Raw genomic sequence first — 22,150 nt, forward strand, 5'->3', positions numbered from 1 at the left:
GATTTATTATGTTAGTATGATTCTACTCTAATCTTCCACCGCTCCGTCCCCCTTATTCCTCACCTCTCCTCCAGACTGACAAGGTCCAGCTCTAAACAAAACTTCCCTTCAACACTGCACCCGGGCCTTCTCTTTCTCTTATCTCTCTCAGACTAAGTTACAGTCTCCACAGCTTCAGCGACAGCACTTAGGAGCGTCTTAAAGGCTAGTGCCTTCCCTTCCACTTCCTCGTACCTACACCCACTTCCCCACCTATCCAAGTCCGCGTGAAGATGCCACTGTTTCCTGCCAATTGGATTTCTTTTTTACGTCCTTCAGGAGACTAGTGCGTTTTCCTTACATTTCAATTCTGATGAAGTTTCTTATTATGTGTTCAATATCTGGTTTCCCCATTAGACTATAAACTTCTTGGTTGCAGGAATTATGTTGTGGGTTTTGTTTTGCAAATAAAAATCATGCAATAGGGAGGGTGTGGTGGCTCACGCCTGTAATCCCAGCACTGTGGGAGGCCGAGGCAGGTGGATCACCTGAGGTCAGGAGTTCGAGACCAGCCTGGCCAACATGGTGAAACCCCGTCTCTACTAAATATACAAAAATTAGCTGGACGTGGTGGCAGGTGCCTGTAATCCCAGCTACTGGGGAGGCTGAGGCAGGAGAATCGCTTGAACCTGGGAGGTGAAGGTTGCAGTGAGCCTAGATTGCGCCATTGCACTCCAGCCTGGGCGACAGAGCAAGACTCCTTCTCAAAACAAAACACCAAAAAAGGTCATGCAACAAATGATTGTTGAAGTAATTCCTCTTTGGCTCAGCCAGCATCCACCCATAAAAAGTTTGTTCTTGAGCTGAAACTGAATTCTTGAACTCAAGGGATGCTGTTTGGCAGGAGGGTGGAGGCAGCGTAGACAGCGTTTAGGTGGTACCTTGACTTTTTGCCTTTTTCTTTTAAATTCTCTGATTTGTATGCCCGCACCCAGTTTCCTCTGTTGAATCTAAGAGTCTGTTCTAAACTGCTCTCTTTGTATTTAGGCCTTGTAGATTTGAGGAAGAACACCTGATTTTGTGTCAGACGCACCTAGGCTTAAAGCCACATTCCTAGGAGTTTCTGAGCCTACTCTGGCTCAGAAGGCTGCTAGATTCGCAAATCATTAAAAAAACAAAATAAAAGCCCTATTCCTGTACCAAATGAGGCCCACTGGGCAAGTTACTTAATTCTCTGAATCACAGTGTCCTTATCTTTGTCTCCCCCGCCCATCCTTAGCTCGTCTGAAAGCATTTTTATCTTGAAGGCCCTGATCTCTCACAGGGCTAATGTGAGGTTTAAATGAGCCTGGCATGCGGTAGTTGCTGAGTAAACAATAGCTCTGTTCTCCTTTTCCTAATCTGGGAGATGGACTATGAAATTTTCAGAATAATTTTATTTTATTTTAATTAATTAATTAATTTATTTAGCTGGAGTTTTGCTCTTGTCACCCAGGCTGGAGTGCAATAGCACGATCTTGGCTCACTGCAACCTCTGCTTCCCAGGTTCAAGTGATTCTCCTGCCTCAACCTCCCAAGTAGCTGGGATTACAGGTGCCCGCCACCATGCCTAGCTAATTTTCGCATTTTTAGTAGAGACGGGGTTTCACCATGTTGGCCAGGCTGGTCTCGAACTCCTGACCTCGGGTGATCCACCTTGCTCAGCCTCCCAAAGTGTTGGGATTACAGGCGTGAGCCACTGCGCCTGACCCAAAAGAACTTTAAAAATTCTGTTTTTCTATCTCATCTCTTCTTTTCCGCATTGCCAAACTTCTCAGAAGAATAGTTCACATTCCAGTGAGAGCAGAAATACAAAAAGCTGTCAAGTTAAGAATTAGAGTTTGTAAAATTTTGTTTCTTGTCCCTTTCTTGCTACTTTTCCTTTCTAGGAATGTAGATGGGACAGGGGGCCTAATCTCAGCCCATGGCTCAAGACAGGTAGTCCTTGGTGGCAGGTGGAGTTGACAGCCAATGAATCCTTCAAGTGTCCAGCCCACCCAGTTACAACTCTGCGTAAAAACAAGCAGAGGTGCACAAACTCTTTTCCATGTAGTCTGGTGGAGAGATGATGTGGAGCCATTTCCCATGCATCCAATCCAGGGGGTTTACAATCATCTAGATCCTTGTCCCTTCTTCCCCAACTTCTGCCAGTATAAAACCAGGGGCTTTCCTGTCCTTAGCTTGCAGTACCAAATGCCTTGTGTGGTGTCAAGAACAGATAAATTTAGGAGATACTTTTAGGATTTTTGGGTCAAGCTCAGTGGTTCATTCCTGTAATCCCAGCACTTTGGGAGGCTGAGGCAGGAGGATCCCTTGAGCCCAGCAGTTTGAGACCAGTCTGGGCAACATAGCAAGACCCCATCTCTACAAATAATAAGAAAATTAGCAGGGCATGATGGTGTGTATGTGCTTGGGATCCCAGTTACATGAGAGGCTGAGGTGGGAGGACTGCTTAAGCCCAGGCAGTTGAGGCTGCAGTGAACCATGATAGTGCCACTGTACTCCAGCCTGGGCAACAGAATGAGACCCTGTCTTTTTAAAAAAAAAATTAGGATTCTTAGTGAGCTTTAGAAATAAAGTCTGGGCTGGGCACTGTGGCTTATGCCTGTAATCCCAGCACTTTGGGAGGCTGAGGTGGGAGGATCACTTAAGGCCAGGAGTTTGAGACCGGCCTGGGCAACAAAGCGAGACACCTGTCTCGAAAATAATAAAATAATAAATAAAAGTAAATACATTTTTTAAAGGAAATAAAATTTGACTAGGGATGCAAGGAATAACTAGGAGACAAAAGGTCCAGGTTCCAGTCCATCTTGAAGTCATCAAGGCTCCCCAGGTTTCAGTATTCTCTTTAATAAAATGGAGGGATTACTCTCTGAAGTATTTTCCAGTCCTATGAGTCCATAGCAGCTTACTTTGAAAAGGGGTGTTTATGTTTGTGGGCATGTCTGAGAGAAGCTAGCTCACAGCTTAGAGCACTACCCTTGGCTACTCATAGAGGTAAGGAGTGGCCTTGATAATCCAAAACCGTAGCAAACATCGGACATTTGTCTAAGACATTCAAAGTATTTTAGGCTGTGGGCTTACTTTTTACAACGATGCTTAGCACGTACTAGAATAACCATATTTCCTGAGCAATCTTTAGGAAAGGAAGAGGTAAGTCAGCCTGGACTTTTAAATCCATAGGCTGATGAAACTGTCTTGCATTACAACAAAACCTCCAACTTCTTTATCTTTCTCCTTTGATCTGCACTCAGCTCTGCCCTCAGCGCAGGAACCCTGGTAAAAACTGCAGGATGTTTTGGCAATGTTGGAAGGGGCTTACTGCTTGGGGAAAGAAGCCATGTGAAAACAAAGTGCCTGCACCACTCCCATCCATCTGCAAAACCACCTTTTCTGAACTCCCATCCATCCCCCTTGACTGCTCCTCAGTGCTGGCTCCTCCTCCTCCTTCAGAGCTCGTTATCCCTAGCTCTTCGGAGCCCTCTCCCAGCCTCAACCTGCCTCCAGACAAACTCTTCCCTCCCCCTCCTACCTCGGAGGGAATTTACTCCCTGCAGCCCACCACCTTTGCCATCGTCCAAGTCCTCCACACATCCTTGCTGACTCTGCCCAGATCCAGGTCTATCTGGGGAAATGGAGGCAGATTCTCCCAGCACCTTGTGAATTCCAGACAGAAAAAGACTCTTCCACTTCTCGACAAACATTCTATCCTCTGAGCCTCACCAAGTCTGCTCTGCTACCCTATGTCATCCTTGCTGCTTGAGCAACTGACTTTCGGGCCTGTGATACCTGCCTGGATCAGGTTGTCCTCCCCAGGCCTGCCTGTGTCCCTGCAAATGACCTAATCCATATCCCAAGTTTAAAAAAAAAAATTGTTCATTTTATTTTATTTTTTTCATGGAGTCATTCGTGAGAGCAGAAATACAAAAAGCTGTCAAGTTAAGAATTAGAGTTTGTAGGGCCGGGTGCAGTGGCTCACACCTGTAATCGCAGAACTTTGGGAGGCTTAGGTGGCCGGATCATTTGAGGTCAGAAGTTTGAGAACAGCCTGGCCAACATGGTGAAACCTCGTTTCTACTGAAAATACAAAAAAAATTAGCTGGGCGTGGTGGTGCATGCCTGTAATCCCAGCTACTCAGGAGGCTGACGCAGGAGAATTGCTTGAACCTGGGAGGCAGAGGTTGCAGTGAGTTAAGATCATGCCACTGCACTCCAGCCTGGGTGACAAGTGTGAAACTCTGTCTTAAAAAAAAAAGCATTAGAGTTTGTAAAATTTTGTTTACAAACTCAAAATTCAAAGTTCAAAATTCAAAATGTAGTTTTGTTCAAAATTCAAAATGTGTAAGTACAATTCCAAATTCAAATTGTAAAGTTTTGTTCAAAATTTAAAAAATATAAGAGGGTACAAGGCTGGGTGTGGTGGCTCACGCCTGTAAACTCAGCACTTTTGGGAAGCCAAGGGAGGAGGATCACTTGAAACCAGCCTGGGCAACAAGGCAAAACCCAGTCTCAGAAAAAAAAAAAATAGCTGTGGGAGGTGGTGTGGCCTGTGGTCGCAGCTATTCAAGAGGCTGAAGTGGGAGGATTGATTCAGCCCAGGGAGGAGAAGGCTGCAGTGAGCCTTGTTCGCACTGCTGCACTCCAGCTTGGGTGATGGCGCAAGACCCTGTCAAAAAAAAAAAAAAAAAAAAAAAAAAGTGGTTTCTTTTGCTCAGGCTGGAGTACAGTGGTGCAAAGAAGGCTCACTGCAGCCTCGACCTTCCTGGACTAATTTATTTATTTATTTTTTAGACAGAGTCTTGCTCTGTCGCCAGGCTGGGGTGTAGTGGCACAATCTCGGCTTACTGCAACCTCCACCTACCAGGTTCAAGTGATTCTCCTGCCTCAGCCTCTGGAGTAGCTGGGACTACAGGTGTGCGCTACCACTTCCTGCTATTTTTTTTTTTTTTTTTTTTTTGAGATGGAGCTTCGCCCTTGTTGCCCAGGCTGGAGTGCAATGGTGCAATCTCAGCTCACTGCAACCTCTGCCTCCCAGGTTCAAGCAATTCTCCTGCCTCAGCCTCCTGAGTAGCTAGGATTACGGACGTCTGCCACCACGCCCAGCTAATGTTTTGTATTTTTAGTAGAGATGGGGTTTCACCATGTTGGCCAGGCTGGTATCGAACTCCTGACCTCATGATCCACCCACCTCAGCCTCCCAAAGTGCTGGGATTACAGGCGTGAGCCGCAGCAACCGGCCATTTTTTTTTTTTTTAATTAAAAGTGGCAAGACTGGGTCTTCCCGTGTTGCCCAGTCATTGATCTTGAATTCTTGGGTTCAAGTGATACTCCTGCCTTGGCCTCCCAAAGTGTTGAGACTACAGGCATGAGCCACCGTGCTTGGCCCAGATAAATCTTTTATAAAAGTTAGAGTGAGTGGATACAGCAAATTTCATTGTTGTCTTATTTTAAGAAATTGTTGGCTGGGTGGGGTGACTCACTCCTGTAATCCCAGCACTTTGGGAGGCTGAGGTGGGCGGATCACCTGAGGTCAGGAGTTCGAGGCCAGCCTGGGCCAACATGGTGAAACCCAATCTCTACTAAAAACACAAAAATTAGCTGGGTGTGGTGGGGGTGCCTGTAGTCCTAGCCACTTGGGAGGCTGAGGCAGGAGAATTGCTTGAACCCAGGAGATGGAGGTTGTAATGAGCCGAGATTGCACCACTGCACTCCAGCCTGGGTGACAGCATGAGACTTCATCTCAAAAAAAAAAAAAAAAAAAAGAAATTGTCACAGCCATCCCAACCTTCAGCAACCACCACCCTAATCAGTCAGCAGCTATCGATATCAAGATAAAATCCTCCACCAGCAAAAATGTTACAACTCACTAAAGACTCAGATGACTGTTAGCATTTTTTAGCAATACAGTATTTTAAAATTAAGGTTACATACATTGTTTTTAGACGTATGCTATTGCACACTGAATAGACTACAGTACAGTGTAAACATAACTTGTGTGCACTGGGAAACCAAAAAGTTGTTGATATGACTGGCTTTATTGAGGGGATCTGGAACCAAGCCCAAAATATCTCTGAGGTATGACCGTGTATACTTCATTTGCTTATTGTAATAGTTTCAGTATCTATGCAGTTGTAGGTTTTCCCGGACAGTTTAGTTTTGTCTGTTTGACCATCACACAGATGAATCATACTGTACATGTTCTGGGGCTGGCCTTTTCACTCAACATTATGGTTTTGTTGACTTGTGTAGCTGTAATTCATTCATTGTCTTTTAATTGGATGCTTATACTAGAATTTGTTTGTATACCTATTTACAGTTCTTTTGGATATATACCTAGGAGTGGAACTGCTGGATTATATGGCAATTATATGTTAAATTTTTAATGTATTATTATTATTATTATTTTTTAGACAGGATCTCTGTTGACCAGATTGGAATGCAGTGGTGTGATCTTGGCCCACTGCAACCTCCACCTCCCAGGCTTAGCCTCCCGCCTTAGCCTCCCGAGTAGCTAGGACTACAGGTATGCACCACCATGCCTGGCTAATTTTTGCATTTTTGTAGAAACAGGGTTTCACCATGTTGCTCAGGCTGGTCTGGAACTCCTGAGCTCAAGGGATCCGCCTGCCTTGGCCTCCCAAATTGTTGAGATTATAGGCGTGAGCCATGGCATTTGCCCCCCGCCCACCTCTTTTCTTTTTTTGTAGAGATGAAGTCTTGCTGTGTTTCCCAGGCTGGTTTCGAACTCCTAGGCTCAAGCGATCCTCCAGCCTTAGCTTCCCAAATTCCTCTCAGCCTGGGATCACAGGCGTGAGCCACTGTGCCCACCCTATATGTTAAACCTTTTGAGGAACTGCCAAACTGTTTTCCACAGCAGCTGCACCATTTTATGTTCCCACCAGGAGATTGTACACAAGCTTCAATTTCCCCATATCCTTGCCAACAGTTGTTATTTTCTGTTTTTTTTGTTGTTTTTTTTTGAGACAGCGTCTCACTCTGTTGCCCCGGCTAGAGTACAGTGGTGCGATCTCGGCTCACTGCAACCTCTGCCTCCCGGGTTCAAGTGATTCTCCTGCCTCAGCCTCCTGAGTAGCTGGGACTACAGTCACGCGCCACCACGCCCGGCTAATTTTTGTATTTATAGTAGAGATGGGGTTTCACCATATTGGCCAGGCTGGTCTCGAACTCCTGACCTCGTGATCCGCCCACCTCAGCCTCCCAAAGTGCTGGGATTACAGACGTGAGCCACCGCGCCTGGCTTGTTTTTTTTTTTTTAAATAGACATTCTAGTTGATATGAAGTTGTACTCATTATAGTTTTATTTTCATTTACTTAATGACTAATGATGTTGAGCATCTTTTCATGTCCTTGTTGGCCATTTGTGTGTCTTCTCTGGAGAAATATCTATTCAAGTCCTTTGCTAATTTTTTTTTTTTTTGACAGGGTCTCACTCTGTTGCCCAGGCTGGAATGCACAATCATGACTCACTGCAGCCTTGACCTCCCCAGGCACAGGTGATCCTCCCACCTCAGCCTCCAGAGTAGCTAGGACTACAGGCACACGCCACCACACCCAGCTAATTTTTGTTATTTGTTGTAGAGACAGGGTTTTGCCATGTTGCTCAGGCTTAGAAGGCTTTCAAGCACAAAATGTATTACATTAGGATAATGTCTTGGGGGTAGAAATAGAACTATGAAAATAAGAATTCAGAAGAAATAGAACAATGTGAAATTTCTGACTGTTAAAGAAGATTATAATCATGTACTTTAAAAATGAATCATGAGCCCAGCACGGTGGCCCACGCCTGTAATCCCAGCACTTTGGGAGGCTGAGGCAGATGAATCACTTGAGGTCAGGAGTTCAAGACCAGCCTGGCCAACATGATGAAACCCCATCTCTACTAAAAATACAAAAATTAGCCAGGCGTGGTGGCGCGTGCCTGTAATCCCAGCTACTCAGGAGGCTGAGGCAGGATAATCTCTTGAACCCGGGAGGCAGAGGTTGCAGTGAGCCGAGATCGTGCCACTGCACTCCAGCCTGGGTGACAGAGCAAGATTCCATCTTAAAAATAAAATAAAAAATAAATAAATAAAATGAATTGGGCTGGGTGTGGTGGCTCATGCCTGTAATCCCAGCACTTTGGGAGACCAAAGCGGGTGGATCACCTGAAGTCAGGAGTTCGAGACCAGCCTGAGCAACAAGGTGAAACCCCCGTCTCTACTAAAAATACGAAAATTAGCCAGACATGGTGGCAGGCACCTGTAGTCCCAGCTACTCGAGAGGCGGAGGCAGGAGAATTGCTTGAACCTGGGAGGCGGAGGTTGCAGTGAGCCGAGATGGCGCCACTGCACTCCAGCCTAGGAGACAGAGGGAGACTCTTGTCTCAAAAAATAAACAAATAAATACATTAAAAAAAAAAAAAAAGAATCATGAAGGGAATGGTTAAAAAGTGAAATAAGACTTTTTAAAAAAGATCCATGTTTACAACACACTGGAATGGCATTCTTTTGCAACTAAACATTTGGGGAAAGTTTTAGATAGCAGCATAAAAACATGCAAGGGGTACATAATTTGCAAAATTCTTTTAATGTGAGCAAAAGGGTTTGAAGATTACATGCTTCTTGAAATCAGCATGCACATGAGTCATCTGGAGTTTTAATTCGGAGTCTGAGTCAGTAGGTCTGGGTGGGGCCTGAGATTCTGTGTTTCTTTCTTTTTTTTTTTCTCTCTCTTTTTTTTTGAGACAGAGTCTCGCTCTGTTGCCCAGGCTGGAGTGCAGTGGCACACTGCAGCCTCCGCCTCCCGGGTTCAAGCAATTCTCCTGCCTCAGCCTCCCAAGTAGCTGGGACTACAGGCACACGCCACCACGCCTGGCTAATTTTTGTATTTTTAGTAGAAATGGGGTTTCACCATGTTGGCCAAGCTGGCCTCGCACTCCTGACCTCAGGTGATTTGCCCGCCTCAGCTTCCCAAAGTGCTGAGATTACAGGCATGAGCCACCATGTCTGGTCCTTTTTTTTTTTTTTTTTCCAATTTGAGACCGGGTCACTACGTTGCCAAGGCTGGTCTCTAACTCCTGGGCTCAAGCGATCCGCCCACTGCAGTCTCCCAAAGTGCTGGGATTACAGGCGTGAGCCACCGTGCCTGGCCAGATTCTGCATTTCTACAAGCTCCTGCTGATGCTGATGCTGTCTGTCTGTGGACCACAGTCTGAGTAGCAAGCATCCACATATTCGTAAGAGTGGAGTTGCTGGATGTTGAGGTCTGCACCTGTTCAGCTTCCCTGCTAATGCTAAACTATTTTCTGAAGCAGTTGTATACCAGCCATGAGACTGTTGCTTCTTGGGAAAAAAGATACAAAGGCTTCAAATTTAATGGATATTATTCAGTGCTCCTCTTACTTGAGCTTTCTGCAGTCTGTGACATACTTGACCACACTGTTTGATCCACTGCTTTTCCCTGGTTTCCGTGACACCCCTGTATCCAGGCTCCCTTCCTTCTATAATTTCAGTCTGTTCTATAAACCCTCACTCCTTTCCTGTCTTGACCTTTTCCTCTGTTGATGCCTTTGGCCTTCTTGGCCTTTATCTCATTCTCTCTGGGTGGTACCATGTGCTCTTTAGAGATTGGTTACCAGGCCGGGCACGGTGGCTCACACCTGTAATCCGAGCACTTTGGGAGGCTGAGGCAGGTGGATCACCTGAGGTCAGGAGTTCGAGACCAGTCTGGCCAACATGGTGAAACCCTGTCTGTACTGAAAATACAAAAAATTAACCAGGGTGATGGTGTGTGCCTGTAATCCCAGCTACTCAGGAGGCTGAGGCAGGAGAATCGCTTGAACCTGGGAGGCAGAGGCTGCAGTGAGCTGAGGTCATATCACTACACTCCAGCCTGAGCGACAGAGCGGGACTCCATCTCAAAAAAGAAAAAAAAAAAAAAGAGAGATTGGTTACCACATTGATGACTCTGTGATGGTTAATTTTATGTGTCAGGCCAAGCGCAGTGGCTCACGCCTGTAATCCCAGCACTTTAGGAGGGCAAGGTGGGAGGATTACTTGAGCCCAGGATTTCAAGACCACTCTGGGTAAGATGGTGAAACCCTGTTTCTACAAAAAAAAAAAAAAAAAAGATGTGTCAATTTGGCAAGGCTATGGTGCCCTTGGGCACTATATATATACACATTTGCATTATTATTTATCTTAACGAGATAGACTCTCACTATGTTCTCCAGGCTGAACTCGAACTCCCAGTCTCAAGTGATTCTCCTGCCTCAGCCTCCTGGGTATCTGGGACTACAAGCATGCCACCATGCCTGACTGTAGTCTGGATACTTCAGTGAAGGCATTTTGTAGATAACACTGACATCTTGGCTGGGCACAGTGGTTCACGCCAGTAATTGCAGCACTTTGGGAGGCCAAGGTGGGCGGATCACCTGAGGTGAGGAGTTCGCAACCAGCCTGGCCAACATGGTGAACCGCTATCTCTACTAAAAATACAAAAATTAGCTGGGTGTGGTGGCGGGCACCTGTAATCCCAGCTAGTTGGGAGGCTGAGGCACAAGAATCATTTGAACCTGGAAGGCAGAGGTTACAGTGAGCTGAGACCGCGCCATTGCACTCCAGTCTGGGCAAGTCTGGGCAACAAAAGCGAAACTCCATCTCAAAAAAAAAAAAAAACAAAACGAAGCAAAGACATTGCCATCTATACTCAGTTGACGTCAAGTAAAGGAGGTTACTCTTTTTTTTTTTTGAGACGGAGTCTCATTCTGTCACCCTGGCTGGAGTGTAGTGGCGTGATCTCGGCTCACTGCAACCTCCGCCTCCTGGGTGTAAGCAATTCTCCCGCCTCAGGCTCCCGTGTAGCTGGGACTACAGGCACCACACCCGGCTAATTTTTGTATTTTTAGTAGAGACAGGATTTCAGTATGTTGGCCAGGCTGGTCTTGAACTCATGACCTCGTGATCTGCCCGCCTTGGCCTCCAGAAGTGCTGGGATTACAGGCATGAGCCACCACGCCCAGCCAGGAGATTACTCTTGATATTGTGGCCTAAAGAGCAAAGACTTAGGTTTCCCAGAGAAGGAATTCTGCCTCAAGACTGTCACATAGAAATCCTGCCTCAGTGGCCAGGCGCGGTGGCTCACTCCTGTAATCCCAGCACTTTGGGAGGCCGAGGTGGGCGGATCATGAGGTCAGGAGTTTGAGACCAGCCTGGCCAATATGGTGAAACCCCGTCTCTACTAAAAATACAAAAATTAGCTGGGCGTAGTGGTGTATGCCTGTAGTCCCAGCTACTTGGGAGGCTGAGGCAGAAGAATCGCTTGAACCTAGGAGGCAGAGGTTGCAGTGAGCCGAGATCGTGCCACTGCACTCCAGCCTGGGCAACAGAGCGAGACTCCGTCTCAAAAAAAAAAAAAGAAGACTATAGTTAATGAACAAGCAATTGGCCGGGCGCGGTGGTTCACGCCTGTAATCCCAGCACTGTGGGAGGCCGAGACGGGTGGATCACGAGGTCAGGAGATGGAGACCATCCTGGCTAACACGGTGAAACCCCGTCTCTACTAAAAATACAAAAAAATTAGCCAGGCGTGGTGGCAGGCGCCTGTAGTCCCAGCTACTTGGGAGGCTGAGGCAGGAGAATGGCGTGAACCCGGGAGGTGGAGCTTGCAGTGAGCCAAGATCACACCACTGCACTCCAGCCTGGGCGACAGAGCGAGACTCCATCACAACAACAACAACAACAACAACAACAACAAAAACAATGAACAAGCAGTCATGGTGCAATGTGATAAGACACCCAGGTGTTCTGAGAGTCAGAGGAGGGCTCAGGGGCCCCGTGGTCTATGCCTCAACATTGGTGCTGGCTTTCCCTTCCTCATTTCTGTGCTTGCTTTTAGCCCCTGTTGTCTTGCCAGGACTCTAAATGTCTCTTAACTGGTCTTCCAGCCCCTACATACTGATTCCAGAATAATATTTCTGAAATGCAAATCAAATCATATCACTTCCTTATCTAAAATTCCATATAGCAAATCGCCTTACAAGCTGTAAATGCTGTTTCTTCCATAAGGCATTCTCTCCTTCCTCCCTGGTCTAGTGTCATTGTGGCCTTCCTTCCCTCCCCAGCCCTGAAAGGTCCTGAACTTGCAGTTCCTTTAATGTGCTCTGGGGTTTCATTGCTCACCTGGATGCTTGCATCTCTTCCTTGTCAGGTAAACACTCATCTTTTAAGGCTATCTCAAGTTCATTGATGAAACCTTTCTGATCTTCTAGAGAGACCTAATATTCCCCTGTTTGTGTCCCTGTGAACTTTATATGGACTCCTATCTCAGCTTGTATCAGTCAGGATGGCTACATCATGCTGCAGTAACAAACAACCCTGGAATCTCAGTAGCTTAACACAACAGTTTTATTTCTCACTATTGCTCCCTGTTGGGTCAGTAGGAGTGTTGTTAGAGTCTCTGATCATCATAGTCACTCAGGCATCCAGATCAAAGGAGGCTCCATCAAAAGAGGGTGCTGGAGTGTCTTGTGTTACATTGGCAGTTAAATACTTGTGCCTGACAGTAACAACACATGTGACTTCTGCTCTTATTTCACTGGCCAAAGCAAGCCAGTTAGGCCTCTTGCAGTGGCCTAACTTCAGGAGGGCTGAGGAATTCCATCCTATCATGTGCCTGGAAGGCAGAAAACGGGAAAATTCATGAAGAGCCTCAACGGCTGCCTCAACTCGGTGTAGCGCTGACTGGCTCACATATCTCTCTCCCACTGGACAGTGGGGGAACCAAATGTGTCACAGCGTTCCTACCCTTTAGCAGTTTGTGCTCCAGGAATGTGGAGAGACCAGTATATGGATGGATTATAACTCTGTGTTAATGTTACAGTCTGGGTTTGCTGGCGTGGAAGGAGTTTGTGGAAGAAGGGCAGTAGTTTATAGGGAGAGGAGGATGGAAAGGGATGATCTTAATTTTGGTGACCCTGACAGCAGAGCTTGAGACAGGACTTGGCCATAGGTAGTTAATTTAGGTGATCCCAGAAAGCAGAAGCGAGGCTATAGGGAGTGAGATCCTGAAGGAGGAAAGGCCAGTTTAAGAGAATGATGTTGGCCGGGTATGGTGGCTCACGCCTGTAATCCCAGCACTTTGGGAGGCTGAGGTGGGTGGATCACCTGAGGTCAGGAGTTCGAGACCAGCCTGGCCAACATGACGAAACCCTGTCTCTACTAAAATTGCAAAAATTAGCCTGGCATGGTGGCATGTGCCTGTAATCCCAGCTATTTGGGAGGCTGAGGCAGGAGAATTGCTTGAACCTGGGAGGCGGAGGTTGCGGTGAGCAGAGATTGCACCATTGCACTCCAGCCTGGGCAACAGAGTGAGACTCCGTCTCAAAAAAAAAAAAAAAGAGTGATGTCACTGTTGTGTGCAGTGGAGTTCGATTCCCCCAGGCCCTCCTGAGGAGAGAGCTGAATGTCTCCAGACGCTTTCCACCTGAAGGACAGGAGGCAGGAGCATCTGTCTACTGCTTCCCACTCTGCAATAATTGCAGGTTGACTCTGGGGCATTAGTTCTCTGCCTTTTTTTTTTTTTTGAGACAGAGTTTTGCTCCTTTTGCCCAGGCTGGAGTTGTAGTGAGCTGAGATGGCGCCACTGTACTCCAGCCTGGGTGACAGGGCGAGACTCCGTCTCAACAACAACAAAAAAAGGCTGGCTGTGGTGGCTCACGTCTGTAATCCGAGCACTTTGGGAGGCCGAGGCGGGTGGATTACCTGAGATCATGAATTTGAGACCAGCCTGGCAAACATGGTGAAACCTCGTCTCTACTAAAAATACAAAAATTAGCCGGCGTGCTGGTGGGCACCTGTAATCCGAGCTACTTGGGAGGCTGAGGCAGGAGAATCGCTTGAACCCGGGAGGCGGAGGTTGCAGTGAGCCAAGACGGCACCACTGCACTCCAGCCTGGGTGACAGAGTGAGACTCTGTCTCAGAAAAAAAAAAAAAAAGAAAAAAATTATGGTACAGAGAACAATGAGATGTTTTATAAATTTATAGTTCAAAAGAAACATTTTATTTTGGTAAAAGCCAAGAAGTGAAAGATAAATAGTCTTGCAGCCATAAAAAAAAAAATTAAATCATGTCCTTTGCAGCAACATGGATGGAGCTGGAGGACAGAATCCTAAATGAATTAGCGTAGGGACAGAAAACCAAATGCCTAATGTTCTCACTTATAACGGAGCTAAATATTGAGCACATATGGACATAAATATAGGAACAATAGACACTGAAGACTACTAGAAGGGGAGAGAGGGTGGGAGTGTGGGTTAAAAAATTACCTAATTGGTTCTATGACTACCTAGTGCAATATACCCAAACCGGCACCTGTACCCCCTGTATCTAAAATAAAAGTTGGAATTTTAAAAAAAGAAAAAAAGCCCAGGCGCGGTGGCTCATGCCTGTAATCCTAGCACTTTGGGAGGCTGAGGTAGGCGGATCACCTGAGGCCAGGAGTTGGAGACCAGCCTGGCCAACATGGTGAAACCCCGTCTCTACTAAAAATGCAAAAATTAGCTGGGCGTGGTGTCAGCCATTTGTAATCCCAGCTACTTGGGAGGCTGAGGCAGGAGAATTGCTTGAACCCGGGAGGCGGAGGTTGCAGTGAGCCGAGATCACGCCATTGCACTCCAGCCTGGGTGACACAAAGAGACTCCATCTGAAAAAAAGAGAAAGGAAATGTGCTCTTATGTAAGTGAGAAATGTTCTGAAAAAAGAAAAAAAGAGAAATATTTTAAAATGAAAAATTTGAGCTTTTCCGTAAAAAAATTTTTAATGAATTCCCAGCACTTTGGGAGGCCTAGGTTGGAGGATTGCTTGAGGCTAGTTCAAGACCAGCCTGGACAACATAGCAAGACCTCATCTCTAATTAAAGTAAACAATTAAAAAAAACTTAGCCTGGCATGATGGCATATGCCTGTAATCTCAGCTACTCAGGAGGCTGAGGTGGGAGGATTGTGAAAGCCCAGGAGTTTGAGGCTGCCGTGAGCTATGATCAGGTCTCTGCACTCCAGCCTGGGCAACAAAGCAAGACCCCATCTCAAAAAAAAAAAATATTCCTCGAGGCCAGGCACAGTGGCTCACACTTGTAATCCTAACACTTTGGGAGACTGAGGCAGGAGGATCACTTGAAGCTAGGAGTTTGAGGCCAGTCCGGGCAACTTACTGAGACCCTGTCTTTACAAAAGTAAATAAATGAATAAATTAGCTGGGCATGGTGATGCATGCTTCTTGTCCCAGCTTCTTGGAAGGCTGAGGTGGGAGGATCATGTGAGCCCAGGAGTTTGTGGTTACAGTGAGCTGTGATTGCACCACTAAACTCCAGCCTGGGTGACAGTGAGACCCTGTCTTTAACTTAAAAAAAAAAAAAAAAAATCCTGGCTGGGAGCGGTGGCTCACGCCTGTAATTCCAGCACTTTGGGAGGCCGAGGTGGGCGGATCACGAGGTCAGGAGTTCAAGACCAGCCTGGCCAAGTTGGTGAAACCCCATCTCTACTAAAAATACAAAAAAATTAGCTGGGTGTAGTGGCGGGCACCTGTAATCCCAGCTACTCAGGAGGCTTGAACCCGGGAGGCAGAGGTTGCAGTGGGCCGAGATTGCATCACTGCACTCCAGCCTGGGTGACAGAGCAAGACTCTGTCTCAAAAAAAAAAAAAAAAAAAATTCCTGGAAGGAATGGTTAGTGGGTGGTATATAGACATGAACCCAGACCGTCTATGAACCCAGACCGTCTATGAACTGAAGCTAGATGATGGATACATACATGAAAGTTCATTTTACTATTCTCTCTACTTTACAATATGTTTGAAATTTTACAAAATAAAACTTAATCTGCAGAGAGATTGTATCAGGGTCTCTTGTTAATAGTCCAGTAGGGTATTTCTTTTCTTTTCTTTTCTTTTCTTTTCTTTTTTTTTCTGGAGACGGAGTTTTGTTCTTGTTGCCCAGGTTGGAGTGCAGTGGCGCAATCTCAGCTCACAGCAACCTCTGCCTCCCAGGTTCAAGCAATTCTCCTGCCTCAGCCTCCTGAGTAGGTGGGATGACAAGTGCCTGCCAACACACCCGGCTAATTTTTGTATTTTTAGTAGAGACGGGATTTCACCATGTTGGTCAGGCTGGTCTCAAACTCCTGACCTCAGGTGATCCACCTGCCTTGGCCACCCAAAGTGCTGGGATTACAGGCGTGAGCCACTGGGCCTGGCCTTGAATAGGTATCATATGTACCCAGTGAAAACTACAAGCAGTAATAAAGGGGATTTGGTGAAAATTAAGTTGCCTTCTTTACCTCCCACCTCATTTTCCAGCCCCCAGTTCTCCCCAGAGGCAACTCTCCTATCCAGTTTTTTGTAAACTTTTCCAGTGAAATTATATACACGCAGAGAGCATATGTGGCTACTATCCTCTTTCCCTCCTTTTTTTGCATAAATGGTGGCATCCCATACATACAGTTCTGAATGTCTATCTGGTTTAAAAGTGTATATTATATAACATATATATCTGGAGACATTCAGCTCTGTACACACAGATAAGCCTTAAGCTTGCAGAGACTGCGTAGTATTCAGTTGTCCCCATACCACAATGTGCTGTGTCTGTCCCCTATTAATGGACGTGGGAGTTTCCAAACATTTCCTCTTGGTAACAGTGAATGCTAAAGCAAATATCCTGGTACCTTTTATACCTGTAGGGTAGCCGATCTTCTCCTTTTGATGGTCCTAATTCTCAAAGGTAACCTTAAGGGGAGTGTATTTTGCTGTTGGTTCTGTGGATGACAGGTGACAAAACAGGGTGAGTAAGGCTACGAAATAGCTAATGAATTTGCCAAGCCAAACCTGAGGTTCCAGGCTGTCTTAAGTCAAAGCCTGAATTCCTCATACCACACTGGGGCTGGGGCCAGAGACGGGGCAGGAGGAGCTCTTCTCAGGTATAACCTTTCATTTGTGTTGGGCAGGAAAGCAAGGCATGAACGTATGTCTTTCTACTGGGCAAGTTCCCTCTTCACCCCTTGGCAGCACTGGAGGAGTGAGGGCAGGAGGCTTCTCTCATGTGAGCCCCGGGCTATCCTTTTGGCAAGAGGGGACTGGTACCCAGAACTGGGAAGGGGATGAATATCTCCCCACTCCCCAGGATAAAGGAAAACATTAGAGAGGAATTTTCAATGAAAGGGCAGAGGAGGCTAGTGAGGCCCCCACTGCCACCAATGCTAAGCCCAGAGCTGGGGTTGGGGTGGTGAGGACAGGAGCCAGGGCAATTCAGCCATAGGCCACCCCTCCCCCGGCCCATCCTCAGCTGACCCCTAAGCACCTGAGTTGTGTTTACCACCCTCTTACCTGGGTTACCCAGGGCAGTCTCCCTCATGGGTAGCAAGAAGTGGGTGATAACATGCACCATGCCCCCCACCAGCCCAAGGACAGTGGAGAACTCAGAGGGCTGAGGTAAGAGCTGCAGTGTGGGCAGATGGACACCCTGGTATACCCCAGGCCTGTGAGTCTTTAGAGGTTGAGTTTTTGTCTGAAAGAGATATGGCGCCTACAGGAGGTCAGGGACAGGCCTTCTGTTTCTTGGGAGGCCCTACCCCACCCCTTAGTTCCTCGTTCCATTCTCAGGAATTGTTTGTGCAATGGATGGACAAGGACAGGAGGTTCAGTGTCTAACCCAGTGTCTGGGCCTGCAGGGTGGCCTTGAGGCCCAGGGCCCTGGAAGAGCCTGGGCATGGGGAGGAGCCCCATGGGGCAGGGCAAAACCCTTTCTGAGGCTCTAACGGTGATGTATGTGGAGATTCCTCGAGATCATAGTTGGGCAATCACTTCAAAGTTAGTAGGCAGTGCCTGCTAGGATGGGGGATGGTGCATGTACCGAGGAACTTAGCAGAGGCCTTTGTGTGGAAATGGGTGGGGTCTGACCCAATGTAAATATTTTTATTAAAAAAGAAATGGATGAGAAACCAAAGCCAATTCTGTTGCTGACCTGAAAGATGCTATTTACTTGGGGTGGAAATAGGACAGGGGAGGGCATTGGCTTTGACCTTACTTGGATAGCTCATTGTTTAAAAAAAAAACTCCTGGATTCTTCCTCTGGGGAGCTTGAGACAAGTGCACAAGTAGCTAGAAGGTGGGAAATGGCATGGACAGGTCTTGTAGGAGTCTGGAAGATGAGGGATTTGAGAAGGATGGAGAAGAAGGTGTTATGGGAGAGGGGGTGCCAAGAGGAAAGAGCCTAGGGGAGAGAGGGCTTGGAAATGCAAGGGGCTGGGGTAGACGTCAGGGATGCGCAAATTGCTCCCAGCAGTCACTAAAGAGAAGATGTGAGGAAGAGGCACTACCACTTGGTGGCTATGAGTGTGGACCCAGGAGCCATGCTGCCTGGGTTTGAATCCCGGCTCTGCTGCTTAGTACCTGTATGAACCTGGGGCAGCTCACTTAACCTTTGTGTGCCTCAGTTCCCTCATCTGTAAAGTGGGAGTAACAACAGAACCTGTGTCATAAGCTTGCTGTGAGGATTAAGTGAGCACCTACATTTAAGACTTAAAAATACTGTCTGGCACTATGTCCTGCTAATATGAAGTCTTCCTCCCCCAGAAGCAGACCCAGAGACAAGGGTTCCAGTGCAGACAGTGTATTCTGGAGGTGATCGCAAGAAACATGGGTAGTGGAGTGTGATAGAGAAGGAAGGCAGTCAATGAAGGGTGTGTTATCAGGCAAATTTACCATTGTGGGTGAGTGGAGGTCAATCCCACTCAGGAACCCTGGAGTGGTGCAGAGTTATCCCATGGTCCAGGGTGAGGGAGCCCAGTATTTATACCAATCAGTCATTGGTTGAAGGCCTTAATTCTCTGTCATTTCCAGCTTTCTGTGCACAGATGGTGCGGGACACCAAAAACAATCCTTGGGTAGAGACAGAGATGCTGCAGCTGGAAGTCAGTGGAGCACCCCAGTGATAAGGCCCAAGGGATATGGTGGGGCAAGGACAGATCCACTAAAACCACCAAGAGGCTTGCAGAGCAATGCTGAATCCCCATCTAAAGTCACACATTAAGGCTGTGAACCAGGCCAAGCCAGACTAGTTTTCCAATTTGGGGGTTGACCTGCAGTTGCCATAGAAGGTTGAGGGGTGGCAGATCCTAGGATGACAGCGAAGTCCATGCCCAAGTGGCCAGACTGGATAAGGAGTAGACTGGCCACTAGAGTGGGGTCGGCCTCTGCTATATGCCACGTTTCCTCAGAAATTTTCAGCTGCAAGGTGCTGAGCTCTCCAGGGGAGAATAAGGCATCCTGAGAGGCCATCAGAGCATCGTTTCTGATTTTTAAACTCTGATTAGGGGGCCTGGCACAGTGGCTCACACCTGTAATCCCAGCACTTTGGGAGGCAGAGGCAGGTGGATCACCTGAGGTCAGGAGTTTGAGACCAGCCTGACCAGCATGGTGAAACCCCATCTCTACTAAAAATACAAAAATTAGCTGGGCATGGTAGCACATGCCTGTAATCCCAGCTACTTGGGAGTCTGAGGCAGGAGAATCCCTTGAACCCAGGAGGTGGAGGTTGCAGTGAGCCGAGATCGTACTGCTTCACTCCAGCCTGGGCAACAAAGCAAGACTTTGTCTCAAAAACAAAAAACCAAAAAAACCAAAAGCAAAAGTCCAACTCTGACTAGGAGATGAAGTACAGAATTGGGGTATTGGTTTTTGCTCTTTGGAATTGTACCCTTGGAAGCAGATATTAGAAGCCTAGAATTGATAAGAAGAAATTTGGACAAGATGGAAGAAGCTGGCAGGAGAGGCACGTCTGTTTTTTTTAGATATTATTCACCTGCTTCCCTCTACCTGGAGTGAAAACACGGTTACATTTGCTGGGCTTTTGAATGGTACAAGAAATAGAGAAGCCAAGGTCGCCCTCATCTGGTGGGGTCTACTGAAAAGCTAATCGGGAGTGCCGAGGGGAATAAAGGTCTGGCATCTTTAGCCCCACAGGTCAGGTCATGGTCCTTCCACATTCGACTGGGCCTCCTGGAGAGCTGACAGTGGACTATAACTGACTTTTTACCAATGGAATATGAGTGGAAGAGCAGGTTGGGAGGCAGACTTGATGGAGACCCTGTTTCAACCATGCAGACAAGGACAATTTCCAAAGGCATGAACCACAGATGGAAGGAAGCTGGAGGCCTGAAGGAGGCTGATGAGCAGCTCTGCCAGCCAGGGCCACACACGCCATCTCAGCCTTGTCTGCTTACCCTGAGGCTCTTATTTTATTTTTATTTTTTTTTTGAGATGGAGTCTTGCTCTGTCACCCAGGCTGGAGTGCAGTGGCACGATCTCCGCTCACTGCAAGCTCCATCTCCCGGGTTCACGCCATTCTCCTGCCTCAGCCTCCCGAGTAGCTGGGACTACAGGCGCCGCCACCGCACCCAGCTAATTTTTTTTTTTGTATTTTTAGTAGAGACAGGGTTTCACCATGTTAGCCAGGATGGTCTCGATCTCCTGACCTCGTGATCCGCCTGCCTCGGCCTCCCAAAGTGCTGGGATTACAGGCGTGAGCCACCACGCCCGGCCTCTGAGGCTGTTATTTGAAAGTGCCGCAAAATTCTATCTTATTTAAGTTACTGTATTTTAGGGTCTCTTTATTACAGAAGTTTAACGTGTATCCTAATAAACACACTTCTCTGAGTTTGCCTTTGACTCTCACATTGATTTCTTGCTAGGTATATCAGTTAGACATGGTTTGGCTTTGTTATAACCAAGCTAGAATAACAGCAGCTTAAATGGTCTGAGCATAAGTGGTCCAGGTCAATCCTATTAGCTCTACAGGATTGGAGAGCAGGGCCTCTTTAATTTTGTTTCTTTATCATCATCCACATGTGTCTTCCATTTTGTGATCTAGGTGGCTGTTCCGAAGTCCACCATTCTGTCCACATTCCAGCTGGTGGGAAGGGAAGAAGTTTTATACATTGAGGAGTAAACACTTCTCCTTAAGAACATACTCCGTGGGCCCAGAAAACTTGGGAGTTTTATTACTTAAGCAGGAAGAGAGAATGAATTCTGCCACACTGTGCCAAGTTGATTTGGCTTAACAAATACTGGGAAAAACTCATGAAAGAAAGGCCCTTTCTTTTGAAGGCAGCTGTTACATATTAGTTTGATGGCTTTAAAAGGCACCCAAAGTTTAGTGATTTGAATGTTCAGTCAGGTTAGACTTCATTATGTTCTGGTAACCAACAACCTAGAAATATTTGTTGCCATAGGAGGGCTTACGAAATATAGCCATCTATCTCTCCTATTCTGATGTGCCTGCCCCTTTGCCGTGTGACTTTGCCATTCCTCCTATCAAGAGGTAAATTCTATGCCTCCAGTCTTAAATCTGGGCTGACCTTGTGATTTGCTTTGACCAATAGAATGTGGCAGAAGTGATGTTATGTGACTTTTGGGGCTAGGCCTCGAGAGACCTTGCAGCTTCTGTTTTGGATTCCTCAGAAGTTGTCCTGAGACTGCCATGCTATGAGGGCTAGGGATAAAAGACCCTGGGGAGGAAGGGCCAGCTGTCCTACTGTTAACTGAACTTAGCCCCTAGCTGACTGCCGCTGCACGGAAGATCAGCAGAAGAACCTTCTGGCCAATATGAGAAAGAATAAATCATTTTTAAATTTCCTACATATTGGGTGGTACTTTTTTTCCTGCATTAGTAGAAATGCAATGAATTAAAATAACAAAGGTTTATTTTTTGGTCATATTACTTATCCACTGAGAGTCAGCCGAGTATTGCGCTTTTTTTTTTCTTTTTTGAGACAGAGTCTCCCTATGTCACCCAGGCTGAAGTGCAGTGGTGTGATCTCGGCTCACTGCAATCTCTGCCTCCCGGGTTCAAGCGATTCTCCTACCTCAACCTCCTGAGCAGCTGGGATTACAGGCGTATGCCACCATGCCCAGCTAATTTTTGTATTTTTAGTAGAGATGGGGTTTCACCATGTTGGTCAGGCAGGTCTCTAACTCCTGAACTCAGGTGATCCCCCTGCCTCGGCCTCCCAAAGTGCTGGGATTACAGGTGTGAGCCACTGTGACCGGCTGGTACTGTGCTTTCGATATCACCCAGGGATCTTGGCTG

At 46.9% G+C, this 22,150-nt stretch overlaps 1 protein-coding gene across 1 annotated transcript in view; it reads left to right on the forward strand.

Moving 5' to 3' along the window:
- Positions 1–22,150, forward strand: part of C2 (complement C2) — a 45,369-nt gene that overhangs the window by 5,093 nt on the left and 18,126 nt on the right. The window lies entirely within an intron of this gene.

The sequence above is a fragment of the Pan paniscus genome, chromosome 5, assembly GCF_029289425.2.
Source record: "Pan paniscus chromosome 5, NHGRI_mPanPan1-v2.0_pri, whole genome shotgun sequence".
Lineage (NCBI taxonomy): Eukaryota > Metazoa > Chordata > Mammalia > Primates > Hominidae > Pan > Pan paniscus.